General features: G+C 35.4%; 1 long non-coding RNA gene across 2 annotated transcripts in view; it reads left to right on the top strand.

Moving 5' to 3' along the window:
• LOC112154408 overlaps positions 1–16,867 on the top strand; it is a 67,883-nt gene extending 51,016 nt beyond the window's left edge. For both annotated transcript variants that reach the window (XR_004949781.1, XR_002920636.1), the window contains one exon: positions 16,306–16,867. This is a non-coding gene — a long non-coding RNA (uncharacterized LOC112154408). The remainder of the gene's footprint in view (positions 1–16,305) is intronic.
• The last annotated feature ends 508 nt before the right edge of the window (positions 16,868–17,375 follow it).

Raw genomic sequence — 17,375 nt, 5'->3', positions numbered from 1 at the left:
TGCTCAAAACACGCCAAAACATTTGGAAATGGTAAATATAAGGCGAAATACAGTTAACACCGAAAAAGACCCACAACCCCATTACTACCCCTTTAACTTCTTTAATATATCTGTTGGATAGACACACACTTCTCTTTGAGACTTCTCTTTTGAGTGTGTATTAATTTTTTGTGAGTGTGTTGTGATTGTGCATTTGTCAATCGTGGTGTTTTATCATGCAAAATTGGTTTTATTTTGAAAATAAAAGTTTTTTTTTTATGGATCTTGAAGTAACTTCCTGCCAGATATGACGCAGCCCGCGCACAAAATAGACCAGACGTCAAAAACATCCAAACGCTGTGAGCCTTCCATAGAGGACCGTGGCGCTTCACGCCTGGTGTGACCAAAACAATTCGTCAACAAGGGCACCGAATGGAAGCGACCTCCGTTCCGCGCTGCTCCGCGGCGTTTCCGCATCTAGTGAGAACCAGGCCTAAGATTCACAACTACAACAGACTGATCTGTAAGAACACACAATAAGGCAAAATGTTGCATATATTTATTTATATACAGGTTTTTCTATGCATGAAAATTAAAAAAATAAGTAACTTGAAATTATTTATTTTATTGTTTATCCATTGTTCTAGTCTTTTCAGAAGCAAACTGCATTAAAAAGAGGGATGTCTTTTTTTTCTTTCATTGAATGCAAAATGCTTCCTTAAAAATAAATAAAAAATGATAATTATATATATTTATTATATATATATATATATATATATATATATATATATATATATTGTTATAGTTATAGTTTTCCAATCTTATTAGTGTTTAGTAAAGCTAATTTTCTCTCATATCAATCTGAAATATTTGAGAAAAAAAAAGATCAAGCTTTTGTCCTTTAGTCCGTCTTTGTTCGAATCCACTTGCAGCTGAAGCCAGAAGAGTCTGCTGGTCTTCGGACTGAAGGTGGAAAGTCATCCAGGCACAAAGAGTAAGTCACTTTTTCGAAAGTCTGTAGATAATTTCCTGCCACAAGAAATGTGGAAAAAGGAAGAACATAAGTGTTAACACTTTTTGTCAGGGGAACAAAAAGGAGGGAACACACACATAAAATTCCCTCTAATATCCCCTACAGGGCTCTAGACATTAGAAAACTTTAATAAAAAAAAAGAAATCCTTTTACTTATTTTTCTTACAAGGTTTTAATGATGTTACTGCAGTTTTATCACAGTCAAAAGACCACAAAATGTTGAATTTGAGTTTATTTTGTGCAATAATCAGGATATGTAGTGGAAATCATCGAAAGTGAAATTGTTAAAGAGCAAAACTTTAGCAAAATTTGCCTAACATTGTCTTGGGTTTGGAATTCAATAATAATAGGCCAATGGGGTTAATAATAGGGAAATGTATGGGGTCAAATTAGGATTAGAATAAAGTGAATGAAAAATCTGATATTAATCTTAAAAGAAAACAACTGCTTTAAAGTATTTTCAACTTTTTTTTTCAATCCTCAGTTCCAACGTTTCATTTTCGGAGTTTTGCCTAAAGGTGCATTCACACGATTCGCGCAACAAATTTGAATGGCTCCGCCCCTCTTTCGCAGTACAACAACTTTGCTGCTCGCAAATGGAGCTGCTGCAAGACCACCACACTGCGTCTGCCACTCAAAAAGCACCGCAGAACTTCAGAACGCCTCAATTCGCACCTGTACATAAAATTAAAAGTGGCTGCTTCCGCCATGCGAATCACATTTGTTGTAAATGCACTTTAGTGTTACGTGGGGGAGGGGCTTTAAAGGAATGTCAATCAATAGACTAGGACCCCCACCCCCACATACAATTAGTTTTTTTTAGTTCAAGTTTCATACTTTTTTTAATTATCAAAATGTATTCAAAGTTAATTTTTTTAATTTCCAAATGTATATTTTTATTTGCTTATATTTTCTTCTACAATTTTGAGTTTTAAAACTGTTTTAAATTTTATATTTTTCTAATTATACTTTGTTTAAATATACAATGTCTATTTAATACATATACAATCCTTTTTTTTATTGCCAAAATAACAAATCCAAAAGAATTATGATGCTATTTAGAGCTGAAAATGATAGTTGATCACTAAAATGTTATAATCAGAATTTGAGAAAAGATGTGTTGCCAGATCTTTGATTTAAAGTCCAAAAATAATAAAATAAAAAAGATAGAGATGGTTGGTGAATGCGGGGTCAGTTGCTCCAAACGTTACTTTAGTTAATTATCTGTTTTTCCTTTTATTCAGCTGCAAAGGCTCAGAAGAGCTCTGTGGAGTTTGTGCGTCAAAGCAGGTCAGACATTCTTAAACCCTCCTGACAGAAAATTACTCTCAGTTCCAAATGTATGGATACAGAAGGACACCAGTCGTTTTCTTGCACTTTTGTTTTACACGCTTTACTTGGAGCCTGTGATGTGTGAGTCATAGCGAGTGGACTCATGTTGTATTTTTAATTGTCCTTTTCAGTTCCCTCTCATCAGCTCGGCAGTAGCTTTTCGAACCAGCTCTGCAGACATGCTGAGCGGTAAAAGTTCTCCGCTCTTGTTTTCTTTCATGTCAGAATATCACCCTGCTGTTCTGCTCTTAGCGCTGCAGTGTTCAGACCCGTGTTTGCGGCGCATACATACAAAATTCAGCCACGGTGACCTTCTGTGGTCTGTGCTGGCAGCCTTTACAAAGCCTGTCTGAGAGTTCACTCAGATTAAAAATAGAAAACAGGAGGCTGAAAAGACAATATAGAGAACCTATGTTTTCCTAAATCATTGACATTACATCTTTTCCTAGCATTTTTTAAACACATATCTCAAAAACTAAGAAGCTGGAATTTATTTTGCAGGATTATGTTTGGGCAAAAGTTTTTTTATATTTCCCTTTTGTTACAGTGTAACTATTATGCAGATTTTAACACTCACTTTACGATAATTTTCCCCCAAAAACACACATCTCTATTTTTTTTCTCACCCTTTTTGCACTATGCTGCACTTTTACAGTGTATTTGGTGAACTTCTTTTTTTAAGGTGGTGACCATAAATCCAATTCTTTTCTGAATTGCACCAAAACTGATAGCAAATGGAGCAGTTCCTTAAAACACCACTAGAGACTCAGGACAGAAGGGAGCAATTTCCCACTGACTCCAAATTTATAAAGTAAGAGCAAAGATAAACATATTTAAAGCCCAATATATTAAACTGAAATTCATAGAATTTTTTTTTCCTCCATGTTTTAAATTGATTTTGATCGTGCAATTTAAAAAGGAAATTTACAATTTAGATTTCAATATTAGAATTTAATTCTACAAAACAAAATATTAACAAAAGCTAAATCAATCACATTTTAAATTGTTGTGGGTTAGGTAAATTAAAGGAAATGTATTTGCCTAAGAGTTTCCCTTCTCAGTTTGAATTTTCATGCAGATTAAAATACATTACACGTGGGGGGGCTGTTTTGTACAATTTCAAATGTCAATACATAAATACCATGGCAAATTACAGTGCAACAGATTTTAAGTTACTTCAAAATTAATTTAAAACAAAAAAGAAAATTGTCATATTTTTTATTATTGAATTGTAAATTTAAAAATGCATTAAAAAAATACATGACCAAATTCAATATTGATTTGCAAAGTGCATTATGGTACCAAAATCCCATCGTAATTTGAAATGCAATTGATTTTGCTTTCATTTAAAATTTGATTTATAAATTTGTAAGATTCAACTGTAATTTTTCACATTGAATCCTAAATTTGAAAATCATATTGAATTGTCAATTGCAAAATGCATTTTCAAACTACATGATCAACATATCACTTTGAATTAGGAGTAAAGCAAACTTCCATATCAGTCTGGTGTACCGGGCTTTTAATATGTTTATTTCTGACTTTAATACATTGGAGTCAATGGAAAATTTGCTCCCCAGTCTATAGTGGTGTTTTGAGGAATTGCAACATTTGCTGCTTTTCATATTAAATTCTAAATTACAAAATCCATTTTCATATTGCATGATCAAATTTCAAATTGAATTGTCAATTGAGAATTGCGCATCACTTCATTTCTAAAACAACAAACTGACAACACTGGAATGTTTCTGAAACGTTAAATGAATGGGAAAGCAATCGCTGTAAACAAATTGACCAATCAATTGACAGGGAACTTGTCTAGCTTTATGGTTGATGATTTGCATTTTAAGTTTCTTTTCAAAATTTGTCATCCCCTCCAACATTAGGATAAGGAAGCACCTGGTATCTGCCAATTCATCGTATCAAGCAGAATTAAGAACATTGATCAAAGCTTTGAAGAACCAAAAGAAGGCTGCTGCTGTCTAACAGAGGAGCCGCCCTGCGTGATGCGTTTGATCAGCTTCCTCTGCAGGACACCAAAGATCAGGGAAGAGATCTTAGGCAGCATGATTTATCTATTTTCATGTTTTTTACTTTTTGCTTTAGGTAAAGCAGAGAGTCAAAGAAAACAAAAGTACAAAAAATATTGGTACCTAGGAAGACAGATAAGTGGCTTCAGAAAAAGATTTAAAATTGTGAAATTTCTACTGAACTATTGATCATCAAAAATCCCAGAAGTATTAGTGAAATTTAAAAACCACACATCTTATTCAGTACTTTTTAGATGCCTAAAACTCGTGTTTATCCATCAAAAATACAGAAGTGTAAATACAACAGGGACTAAAGGAGAAATCATTTTTTGTTTTAGAAAAAATAGAAAGAATATAAATGTCAGCTAAAAATTGGTAAAATGTTGCCTGACATAAAAGGAGTTTATTGAGATGAGCTGAAAGGTCAGATGAGGGAAGAGTCACTGTTTCGTACAATAAAAAAGGAGTTTGCAGGTGTATATGAGGATCTTTTATAGATGCATTTAAAGACGCCAGAAAGTCTTATGTGAGCAGCTCTGAAAGCAGCAAACAAGGTCCAGTAGTCGGAGTCAATCAGTTCTGTTGCTGGAAGGATGGACTTGTCTTGTAGCTTGAGTCTTGATTACCCCCCTGTGATTTTAACCATTCAAGTGACGGATGAACATATGAAAAACCAAAGAACAGAGTCATGATGGTGACATAACGAACACCTGAGGCAACTGTCCAAACTTTTTCAGAGCTACAATAAAATCAAATGTGAATGAACTATATAATTAAAACTTTCTGCAATAGGATGCTCTTTTCTTCACATAGAACAGAGTTAAATCTCAAATCATTTTTGCCAAAATTACAGTGAATTTCATATTTAATTTTAAAAAATTGTCTGAAATAAGACAAATTGCCTTCATAAATCTGGGTTAATGTGAAGTTTTACATATTATACCTCCTGCTTGAGTCACTGGAAATGTCATGTGCCCAAAGCTGAGTTCCTGATTGGTAGATGCGATGCGACGACTTGTCAAACTTAAGAAATTCAAATTTAGCTCCATCTCCCAATTCGCACCTCAACTGAGCTTCCGGGAGACTTTCGCGCCGCGCTCAGCATTCAAATCACGTCACAGGACTTCAGATTGCCTCACTTTGCGACAGTATTATTGATTTATCATTGAAACTGGCCACCTCCGCCCCGTGAATGGCGTTCAGTGTGAATGCACCTTAAAGGGTAACCAAACAGGGAAGTTGGTGGCTGACTCCACCCACAGCCGGAATTTGAAAATCCAGTCAGAGGGGTGGGGCTTAGGGAAAACAAGTGTTATCATTACTGGAGCGGCAGAAAATGGTTTGACCAATCACAAAAAATCAACTGTAATACATCAATTCAACCTGTAGGGGGCAGCACACTTACTGTTTTTGACTATATTTTTAAGAATTAAACTATTTTATTTTAATTTGTCAAAAAATTGGCAATGGCCAACAGGTAAAACCCCATTTACTGAGGTCAACAGCCAAAAAAAGTTGAGTTAGTGTTTGGTTACCCTTTAAGGACCCACACTGGATTCAGCTCATTGTGACACCTGGGAAGTGAACCCTGGTTTCCCATCTGCCAGTCTTACCATTTAGCCATTCAGGCGCTATATTTTTATAAATGTGCATTAATAAAACATAAAAAATATATATATTTTTACATGTATTCTTTGTTAATTTGACAGTTTGACAGTTGACAAAACAGCAAACAGTGGGATCCCAAGAGTTCTACATCTGAATATTTTAGTGTCAAGCATCATAGAAAAAAAAAAATCTCAATTCCATGTAAGACTCTTTCACTTCTAAAAAATGTTTCAATAAATGCTGAACAGAACTCTTTAGTTTCTTTGAAGTTTTTGCGGCTATGATCAAAGGAGGTGCTTTAAGCTGAATTCCTGCCATCATGAAGATTCCCCTCGACGCCAAACCTTTATGCGTGTGTTTGTTTTTCTTGAGGGGGTAAAATGTATTGTCGTTTTGAATTTAAATAATGAAAAAAAGTTGTTTAAAAAAGAATTTCAAAAGAGAAACCTCTTATCTAAAAATACATCTGCACTTAATCTGTTTCAGGACGTTTCACATGACCTCGCAGATGTATTCTTCACAAAAACACGGGGAAAAAAAAGGTAATCTGGGCTTGTGTTCCCATCATCTTCCAAGTGCATTCCTTGTGATATGCCCAATTAATTTTAAGCCCCAAACTGATGTGTCTTGAACCTTTTTTCTTTATTTTGCTGAGCATTAGAAGCAAATGAGGCAGAATCTTTCCCGTGAGTCATTATTGGAGGACGCTAAATCCTTGTTGTCTTAATTAAAACTCAGTGAATAGATGAAAATTAGCATAGCCCAAAGCTTCTGTTCCGAACACCACTGGGAAAATAAAGTTTTCAAGCTAATAATTATGTTGATTGGGCTATTGTGTTTTTTATGTAGCGTGTTGTGAGAGTACAAAGCAAGACAAAATGCGTGTAAAGTCATAGTGAGAAACAAACTTCTGATTAAGTCTCAATGTTTCTATAGACTTTCTTGTAAAGCACATGTGTATCTAAGAATAGTGTATCTTCGAGATTTTAAGCTGGGTAATTATTATTTTTTTGACATTGACACTGACCTGGAGAACACTCAGCTCTTCATACACAACACGCCATTTTAACCCTAACCCTAACCCTGACAGAAAACTGCACTATTCTTTGGTCATTTTAGAGCATATTGACCTTTTTTGACCTTAATAGTGTATACTAGGCTACATTTTCTCATATTTCATTGAAAAGTCTTTTCATACTCAGTCATCAAACTTTTATCCTTTTTTTAAGCTTACTTCTTAGCATATACTCTGTCAGACAGTCGTGGGATAGAATTCTATACATAGTGTTACTATGTTTGTCTGTTAGATAGGGCTGCCACGATTAGTCGACTAATCGACAACTAATCGACTATTAAAATAGTCCACAATTAATTTAGTCGATTAGTCGTTACTTTATAATATATGGAGTCAGAGTGTAGTCAAATTGAAAGTTATTATGGCGTTCTGCTAGCTTTTTGGACTATTTTTACATTTATTAAGGTTTTTTAGTCTATTTCGGAGTTTAGCTAATATTTCAGCTACATGCTAGCTATTTTGGCTAATTTTGAATTTTCTAAATTTTTAGGCTAATATAGCTAATATTTCAGCTACATGCTAGCTATTTTTGCTAATTTAGTATTTTTTTTATTTTTTAGGTTCTTTTGAAGTTTAGCTAATATTTCAGCTGCATGCTAGCTATTTTAGCTAATTTAGGATTTTCTCAATTTTTTAGACTATTTCAAGTTTCGCTAATGTTTCAGCGTCAGGCTAGCTATTTTGGCTAATTTTGAATTTTCTAAATTTTTAGGCTAATATAGTTAATATTTCAGCAACATGCTAGCTACTTTTGCTAATTTAGTATTTTTTTATATTTTTTAGGTTGTTTTGAAGTTTAGCTAATATTTCAGCTGCATGCTAGCTATTTTGGCTAATTTAGGATTTTCTCAATTTTTTAGACTATTTCAAATTTGGCTAATGTTTCAGCACCAGGCTAGCTATTTTGGCTAGTTTATTATTTTTTCAGTTTTTTTAGGCTAATCTGGCATTTAAACAATATTTAGCTGGCTTTCAGCTTCAACGATTTTAGCAATCAATTTCAGAATCTTCAGTTATCACCACTAGGATCCTCAGGGGCCAAATTCAGCTTACAGCATTCATATTGACATTATCGCAGGTAATATTATATATCTAGTTTTTAGTTAGTTTAAAGCTAATAATGGTGAAGATGTGTGCTTTAGATCCAGTTTGTGCATGACCCGATAAGTTGACTAATCGGAAAAAATAAACGGTGATTAGTCGACAATTAAAATAATCGTTTGTGGCAGCACTATAGTTAGAGGTTTAACAATGATTGGATTCATATGACAAATAATATACACATTATCCTCACCAAACTGCCAGGACTTTGTGTTGTTAGGACTTAGATGTCATTAATAGTGTTCTACATTTCTAATACACATTCATATTTACATTTTATTTTGTATCATTTTACATCGTTAATATGCTTGAAATTCTCATTTACATGTATATTGTATTAGGGGAAAAATATGTCACCTGTCCAGAGACAAAAGATGAAAAATAGCCTTTTGGTTAACAGGTGTTTTTTTAGGCACGCTTTTTAATGTTGCTGTCTACTAAACTAATAAATAAATAAGATCTGGTCTTGTGACCACAGATGCCATCCATCTCTTTTATTGTAATTGGGTAGCATCTGTGTTTTTCCTCCACCAGTATAATCAGCTGATATTCATCCATGTTTTGACCTAGAAGCCGTCTGTTCACTGGCTTTAGCAGGTGTCCAAAATATTGGGTCAAAAAAAAAAAAAAAAGTAATGTCACCTGTGAGAGAAGACTGATACATAGTCCATAACCTGAACATGAAAATTAAGAAAATAATCCCTAAATAACAGGAGTTCTTTGAAATATCGTAACTCTTATCATCGTTAATCAGTGGATTCTGTTGGAGAAAAGCCACTTTTCTCAGCGTTGGTTATGTTGAAAAACTGTTCCTTTAAATTTATAATTGATTTGCTTTAGTTTTAAATGTTAAACATATATATTTTTTTTTTATTGTTGAGTTCTGTGTATTTGTCACAGCACACATTACAATAGCGACTAAGCTTAAAACATTTCAATTGCTCTTTATTTATAGGAAAAATGTGTGTTTTCCAGTTTATTCTTCAATATGATTGATAATGTTAAGCATTTTTTGAGTTGCACTAGAAAAATAAAATCTTTCCTTTACTTCTGCATCTTTCCCTGAACTCATTTACTTCAGTAAAAGACATCTATGAGTAAAATTGTCTATTTTATTTATATATGTCAGTTTCTCTAAAATGTAAGCAACCTCAGTGCAGTTTTGTCAACTCTTTTATCTTTCAGTACTTCTAAGTCTAAGACAGACTTGACCTTTCATTTAAGAAAGCAATTCAATTCAGTGTATCTATATAACCACACGGTTGACTCAACAGGCTTCACACCAGTAATTGTCCAAAAACATAAAATCATTCATAAAATATAAACAATAGCTGATTGCTAAAATAAACTAAACAGACTGAACTAAAATGGACATCCCTGCCCTTAGACCCATAACCAAACGTCAATATGTGACAACTTGGGGATGAGAATGTGTAGGCCAAGAACAGGAGCACAGACTATCCTTCATCCAGATGGAACTGGGGTGTGAGATGAGCCAGAGGTGAGGTCCACAGCCAAGGACAGGAATCTAGAATCTCTCCTGCCCCCCTTGGAGGGGAGTGGAAAAGAGGGACAACACATGAATCCCACTGCACCAAGCAGCTGACATCATAAATTATTTCAAAATATACTCAAAGCTAAAAGTTTAGTTACATCTTTCTTTGAATTAAATGTTTTGCAAAAATGTTACTACTGTAAAATATAATCAGAGAAAAGTGCAGGTTATTTTCAGTACTTTACCAAAGTATCGGGTCTGACTCATTGACTGTACATGACAAGTGGACCCAGTGAGTGTGACGTCACCCATAAAATATGGCTCCAATGAATTTATGTCAATTAAGTTGCCATTTTTTGTGATATGTTGATTTTACCAGTAAGCAGTGATTGGTCTGAGTCTACGTTTCCATGACAACCACCCTCGCCAATCAGGAATGAGCTTGTTAAAAGTCCACAACCTTATTATTTCACAGCTTTATATTGTTTCTCAATCGTTGACACTAAATAAAATTTGAACAGAGATCAACCCTCAACATTGGAATGAATTGCTAGTTTATATTTGCACAAAATCCCTTACTTTAATTTGAAATGTGATTAACCACACACTTTTTTTTTTTTTTACACACACACAAACATGCGCAAAGCTCATTCATCATCTGTCTCCATGCATGTAGAGCTTTGGTCTCCAGCACCAATTTCTCCGGTGCTCCACACTTCCTGTCTGTGTGTGGTAGATAATAATGAAACACCGTTTTTCACACAAACACAGGGAAGAATCCACCCTGAGAAGAATGTGAGTGTAATTGGTTGATGTGAGTGTTTATTAGAAAGGCCACAAAGATAAAACATTTTGTCTTTACCTTCTTAATCACATAACCTTTAGAAAATAAATTGCCATATCCATTTCTAAGCCAAACACTGTGAGTATTTGAAGGTGAAACTATTAAAATTAAGAGATGTCGTTAACATCTTCTCTTTCAACGGCAGCGTTTTGTCATTTCTTTCTTATCATCTTTGGAAGATTTATCAGCAGCTTGAGCTCGGTTCTTCCTAGAAATGTCACGTTTTAGTGGCTGGCTTGAAAGTCACTTGAATTTTAGGAGATTAACAAGCGTATGCTGAAAGGTTTCAATCTCCTTTTACAATCTTGGTTGTTTGAGATAATTTAGCGTTACATTGAAACCATAAATTGTTCAGTTTGTAGTACAGAAACCACACTCACTGGCCACTCTGTTAGGTCTACCTTGCTAGTACTGGGTTGGACCTCTTTTGTCTTCAGAACTGCCTTAATCCTTGGTGGCATAGATTCAACAAAGTACAGGAAACATTCCTCAGAGAGTTTGGTCTATATTGGCGTGATAGCATCACACAGTTGCACATCCATGATGCTAATCTCCTGTTGCACCACATCTCAAAGGTTTTCTATTGGGTTGAGATCTGGTGACTGAGTCCAGTGAACTCAGTGTCATGTCCAAGAAACTAGTCTGAGATGATTCCAGTTTTATGACATGGAGCCTTATCCTGCTGGAAGTAGCGTTAGAAGATGGTCATAAAGGGATGGACATGGTCAGGAACAATACTCAGGTATTGAAACCAACAGTTTATTGTCACTTGTTAAAAACTTGTTAAAAATACAAGGTCAAAACAAGTAGATGGGAATTTTCAAGTCAGGTTGAAAAATTACAGAAAACAACAAAAGACCAAAACTTGAACAAGGATCATAAATAAAATTAGAACAAGAATTAAGAAAGATAAAAATATGACTTAATGGCTAAGTAATAAGTTATGAATTACATGTAATTGTAGTGTCCCAACTTTTCAACTAAATTGGTACTAAGGTGTCCAAAGTGTAGTAATAACATATCCCCCACACCATTATACCACCACCACCAGCAGGCTGAACCGGTGACATAAGGCAAGATGGATCCGTTCTTTCATGTTGTTGATGCCAAATTCTGACCCTACCATCTGAATGTCACAGCAGAAATGGAGACCAGACAACGATTGTCCAGTATCGGTGAGTCTGTATGAACTGTAGCCTCAGTTTCCTGTTCTTACCTGACAGGAGTGACACCCAGTGTAGTCTTTTGCTGCTGGAGGTTGGACCTGTTGCTCATTCAGAGATGATCTTCTGTTGGAACCTGTACGGTCATTCTCCTCTAAATTCTGGTATCAACAAACTATTTCCACCCACAGATATCGCTCTAGATATTTTCTCTTTTTCTGACCATTCTCTGTAAACCCTAGAGATAGTTGTGGGTGAAAATCCCAGTAGATTTCTGGAGTTTCTGAAGTACTCAGGCACCAACAATGACACGGTCAAAACCACTTTGAATCACCTTTCTTCCTCATTCTGACTCTTGGTTTGAACTGTCAACATGCATAGAGTGGCTTCATGTGATTGGCTGATTAGAAATTTGCATTAACGAGCAGTTGGACACGTTTGCTTAATAAAGTGATCTGTGAGTGTATGAAAAACAGCGCAAAGTATCTGGTAACCCACCAAAAGATAGTATGTGTCGGGAAGAGGTGGTGTACGACCCAAAAGCAGGAGACAGAGCTTAGTGGCAGAAACTTCAAAGATTTAACTGAACACTAGCATTTAAGACTGATGGTAATTAACTGAAACGAGGACAGTTGTGGATCGTGACAAACCTGAAACTGATGTGACTGAGGGAGAATTCAAAACCCGTAACATAACTGACAAAAAACAAACCAAAGTCCTCACAGTACCCCTCCTCAAAGGGGCAGATCCCAGATGCCCTAAAAATCTTTGAAGGAGGGGACATGGAGAAACAAAACAAGTCCAGAAAACATTTCCTGTTTCTAGGAAGCATCTTTTAGCAATTTAAATTCATTCCCTTCTTTTTTTTATATACAGGAAGCGCATTAATCAATATAACTTAAATGAACCACTTGAGCATTATATAGTTTTCAACAGAGATCAAACATGAAAAACACTTTTCCTGCCCTGCAGTTCCACTGGTTTGGAAAAAGAAGGCTTGAATTTCCTGAATCCTAAAAAAATAAAAGAGTAGTATAAAACAAACATCTTTGCTTCTTGTGTTCTACATCTGTCGATACTGACCTGCGAATGCAGTTCCTCAACCTCTCCTAGTCGGAAACAGAGCAGATGTTTGTGCAGCACATCCCTTCTCCACCTCCAAACCTCTCTGGCGCTGCCCTCGACACACACACTTAACCCCCCCGGTTCCACCTGGACTCCACGGGACCCCTATCGAACTGCTCCCCTCAAAGTCACTTTGTAATTGAATCAGTGTGATATAGATGGTTTTCTATCAAAGTAGCCTGTAAATCATTTTAAAAGAAAAAAGGGACATTTTTGTGATATTTTCTTATTTTTGAGGGAAATAAAGAGTTTTAGATAAACAATATTTGTTGCTACACTATCAGCTGATATGTCGATGGATTCATAAGTATTTTTGATGCCTGCTGACAGCATTACCTCAATTTAAAGAGTAGAAAAAGGGAAAATTTTAATAATTTATAAGTACTTTAACAATTAGATTTTTAATGCTTTTTTTAATTGTTGATATCTATTGCTTGTAAAACTCTATATTTTTAATCCCATTTATTACTACAAAAAAGACAGGCATGTAACTTATGTAAAAAAAATTGTATTCTTTTTTTATGATTATGGAAAAATTAGTTGAAAAATTAAATTATTTCAGAAGGGTGATCAAAACATGAAATAACATGTTTTATTGTTTGACAGATAAATAATTTGGATTAAATTAAGGCAGTCATACATTGTTTGGTCCAGGGGTGTCAAACTCAATCGCACAGGAGGACAAAATCTAAAACACACCTTAGGTCACGAGCCGAACAGGTTAAAAATTTACTGAACTAATAGCCTGCTAAAATATTAGATATATGCCAAATTAGCCTAAAAAAAGATAACTTAGGTTAGCCAAAACAGCTAGCATGTAGCTAAAAATATAGCTAAACTTCAAAATTCCCTTGAATCTGCCAAAAAAGTTTAATTTAGCCAAAACAGCTATGTAAACATTAGCCTAGCTCCAAAAACGCCTAAAAAACTTAAAAGAATAGCCTAAATTAGCCAAAACAGCTAGCATGTAGCTGAAATATTAGCTAAGCCCCAAAATAGCCTAAAGAAATCTTAGTAAATGCCAAAATAGTCCAAAAAGCTAGCAGAATGCCAATTTTAAAACTTTAAAAACATAACTTTTTAACAAAACTATGAATAATAAAAAGGCAGGAATATTATTGCAGAAAAAATCAACTTACTTAAATATCTTTCAATATTTTTCAACGTTTTTTGTCAAAATTATACAAGTTAGAAATGAGCACAAGATAACATCAGGCCATTAATAACAATGAAATAAAATGATCTGAAGGGGCGGATAGAATTACCCGGAGGGCCGGATCCGGCCCCTGGGCCTTGACTTGTGGTTTAGTGTTAAATATGCCTATAAACTTCACAGAGGAGCAATCTATGTAAATACTTCCTGTAGGTTTGAGTACAAGACCCATGCAGACCACTTTAGAATAAGCATCTCATAGACTTAGGCCATGATTCACAGTCAGAAAAGAGGGAATTGGCCCTGTTTGGGTTGATTTACAGCCTCATGTGAAGTAGTCTTGGAGGACAAAGTCGAAGATTGACAGCAGGACTGGGGGAGCAGCACAGATCCATCACAGGGAAAATAAAAAAGTGCTGAGCTGAAAAGCACAGCTGTCACGCAAGTACAGAAGCGAGCTGAAATCTCATGTGGAAATGGTCCATTGAGGACTTTGTTTCTTGTACACAGGAAGCTTTTTCCCTCTTACCTCAGCTGCAGGTGATCTGTGATAACAGCATCACTCTGAAGGGATTTCAAGAAGCAGATTTGATGCAGTTATGTCTCAGCAGCAGGATACAACACTGCTCAGTTATTATATTTTTTTTACACAAATGAAATTATACTGAACATTTACATTCACAGTTTAAGCCACAATTATTCAAAGCTTTAGTTACAACTACCCTTATGGATAGTAGGACTGTCGACTAATCAACTAATAAAATAGTCGATGAATAATTTAATAGTCGATTAGTCATTACTTTGTATGTAGTGAAGTTAAAAGTTATGACATTCTACTAGCTTTTTGGACTATTTATGCATTTACTAAGTTTTTTAGGCTAATTTGGAGTTTAGCTAATATTTTAGCTACATGCTAGTTATTCTGGCTAATTTGGGACTTTTCCGTTTGTTTAGGCTAATTTGGAGTTAGCTAATAGTTCCACTACATGCTAGCTATTTTGGCTAATTTAGGCTTTTTTCAGTTTTTTAGGCCATTTTGGAGTTTAGATAATATTTTAGCTACATGCTAGCTATTCTAGCTAATTTAGGACTTTTCCGTTTGTTTAGGCTAATTTGGAGTTAGCTAATATTTCAGCTGCATGCTAGCTATTTTGGTTAATTTAGGCTTTTTTCAGTTTTTTAGGCTCATTTGTCATTTAGCCAATATTTTAGCTGGCTATCAGCTTCAGCGTTTTCAGCAGCCAAATTCAGCTTACAGCATTCACACTAACATTATCACAGGTAATGCTATATATATATATATATATATATAGTTTTTAGTTGGTTTAAAGCTAATATTGGTAAGATGTGTGCTCTACATCCAGTTTGTGTATGACCCGATTAGTTGACTAATCCATCCATCCATTTTCCTGACCGCTTCATCCCTTTCGGGGTCGCGGGGTGCCGGAGCCTATCCCGGCTACTGATGGGCGAAGGCGGGGTACACCCTGGACAGGTCGCCAGTCTGTCACAGGGCCTCAATCACACACATTCACTCTCACATTCACACCTAGGGGCAATTTAGAGTCACCAATCAACCTATGAAGCATGTTTTTGGACGGTGGGAGGAAGCCGGAGTCCCCGGTGAAAACCCACGCATGCACGGGGAGAACATGCAAACTCCACACAGAAAGGTCCCAGCCGGGAGTCGAACCGGGGCCTTCTCGCTGTGAGGCAAGAGCGCTAACCACTGCGCCACCGTGCAGCCCTAGTTGACTAATCGGTAAAAATAATCGTGATTAGTCGACTATTAAAATGATAGTTTGTGGCAGCACTAATAGATAGATACAGGCTATATCTGCATGAAAAATGGACAAACCTGCAGTGGCCCACATGAATTACCAAGGTTGTAGACCGCTTGGTGAGCCCGTATAAGCACACCACGAGTGACAAGCCATAGCAAACAATTGAACAAGTAAAGGTGACATACATAAGACGCAGACGTGTTTAATTTTTTAATTACTTGCTAAATTCTCTGGATTGGCCAAGTAAGTGTGTACTCCTGTTAGAAATGAGAAAATTAGAAACTTGGAGTAGTTTGTGTGGACATCCTGGCCCATAAACCCCTTGACACCTGAATTTATTTCCAGGTGTGAAGAGAAAAAAAAATCATGTTTTTGTTTTAAGGAAGATGAAATATTAATTTATAGGTGACCTAGGCGGCCGCCTATGCCCAGAGCCGGCCCTGGACATAACCCAAAAACCTGCTCCCCCATTGAGTGCATGTGACCAATGCTTATGTTTTTAAATACCTGTTATTCTTAAGTGTTTATTGCTTGTAAAGCTGGTAAAATCTTCTCTCTTTCTGGTTTTCTTTATCTGCTGCAGACATGGACCCTCACCAACCAGATGTGGGCTTTAAAGGCCACTTCAGAAGACGGAGAAGCTTCATGAAGGCAGAAGAGGCAAAAAGGAAAACATTTCATGGCATAGGGTATTTTTAGCTCGATCTATCAATTATATGTTTCATATGTGTTTTTATCTGTTTGATGAAGACTACCAGTCATATCAGGTCAGATGCTGCTTATTAAAAGATCTATTCAACATTTCTTCCATATTTGTTAACGTTTCTGGACAGATTTTGGCATATTTTCTGTAATCACCACATCATCTCACATGCATCAACATGGCAATGTTAAATCACTGCAAGAACAAAGTCTATCAGTTCCAGTTGCTGCCATCCATTAGAGTGGATTCATCACATTCAGCCCCAGCTTTCTCAATCTTCACTAAGATTAGACAAATCTCAGCTGTGAGTTCCATTTCATGCTGATAAAGCGTATGCCGTGTTCTCGCAAGATGTGGCTGTTACAATAAATCAGCTGAAAACACTGATTGTTTGTGCATTTAAATGTGCTATCCACTTGTGAACGCTGTCTTTTGTGATAAGAATGAGTAATAACACATGTAATAGTTAAACTATGCTCAAATAAAATTAGTTTTTATACAGAAACATTTTTGGTGGTTATTGTAGCAGTTTATAAACAATGACAGAGGTTAAAAGAACTCCAAAATGTGCAAACATCAAGTATTTTAGACACTTTCATTTCTAACTGATCTGCCGATTGTTTATTTTTTACTATCACACATTTGTTGTTTTATTTTGTTGTAAAACTGATACACTCATTTTTTTTTTTAAGAGAATTTTCAAACATTCAGACATGGATGCTACCAATAAAAATACTAATAAAAAACTATTCAAACTTAGCTAGATAGATAGATAGATAGAACTCATAGTCCAACCAATAAAACGACATAAAATAATGTCAAAAATACACATGTTAAGAAGAATATACAAAGAATTACAATAGTTAAATCAATAAAACTTAATCACAATGTCCAAAAAGTACACAAAAAATAACAAAAGTAAATATTTTTTTTTATATTAAAATTAAATA

The sequence above is a fragment of the Oryzias melastigma genome, linkage group LG19, assembly GCF_002922805.2.
Source record: "Oryzias melastigma strain HK-1 linkage group LG19, ASM292280v2, whole genome shotgun sequence".
Lineage (NCBI taxonomy): Eukaryota > Metazoa > Chordata > Actinopteri > Beloniformes > Adrianichthyidae > Oryzias > Oryzias melastigma.
Note: the sequence above shows the minus strand (reverse complement) of the source record. Positions and strands in the feature narration are given on the sequence as shown.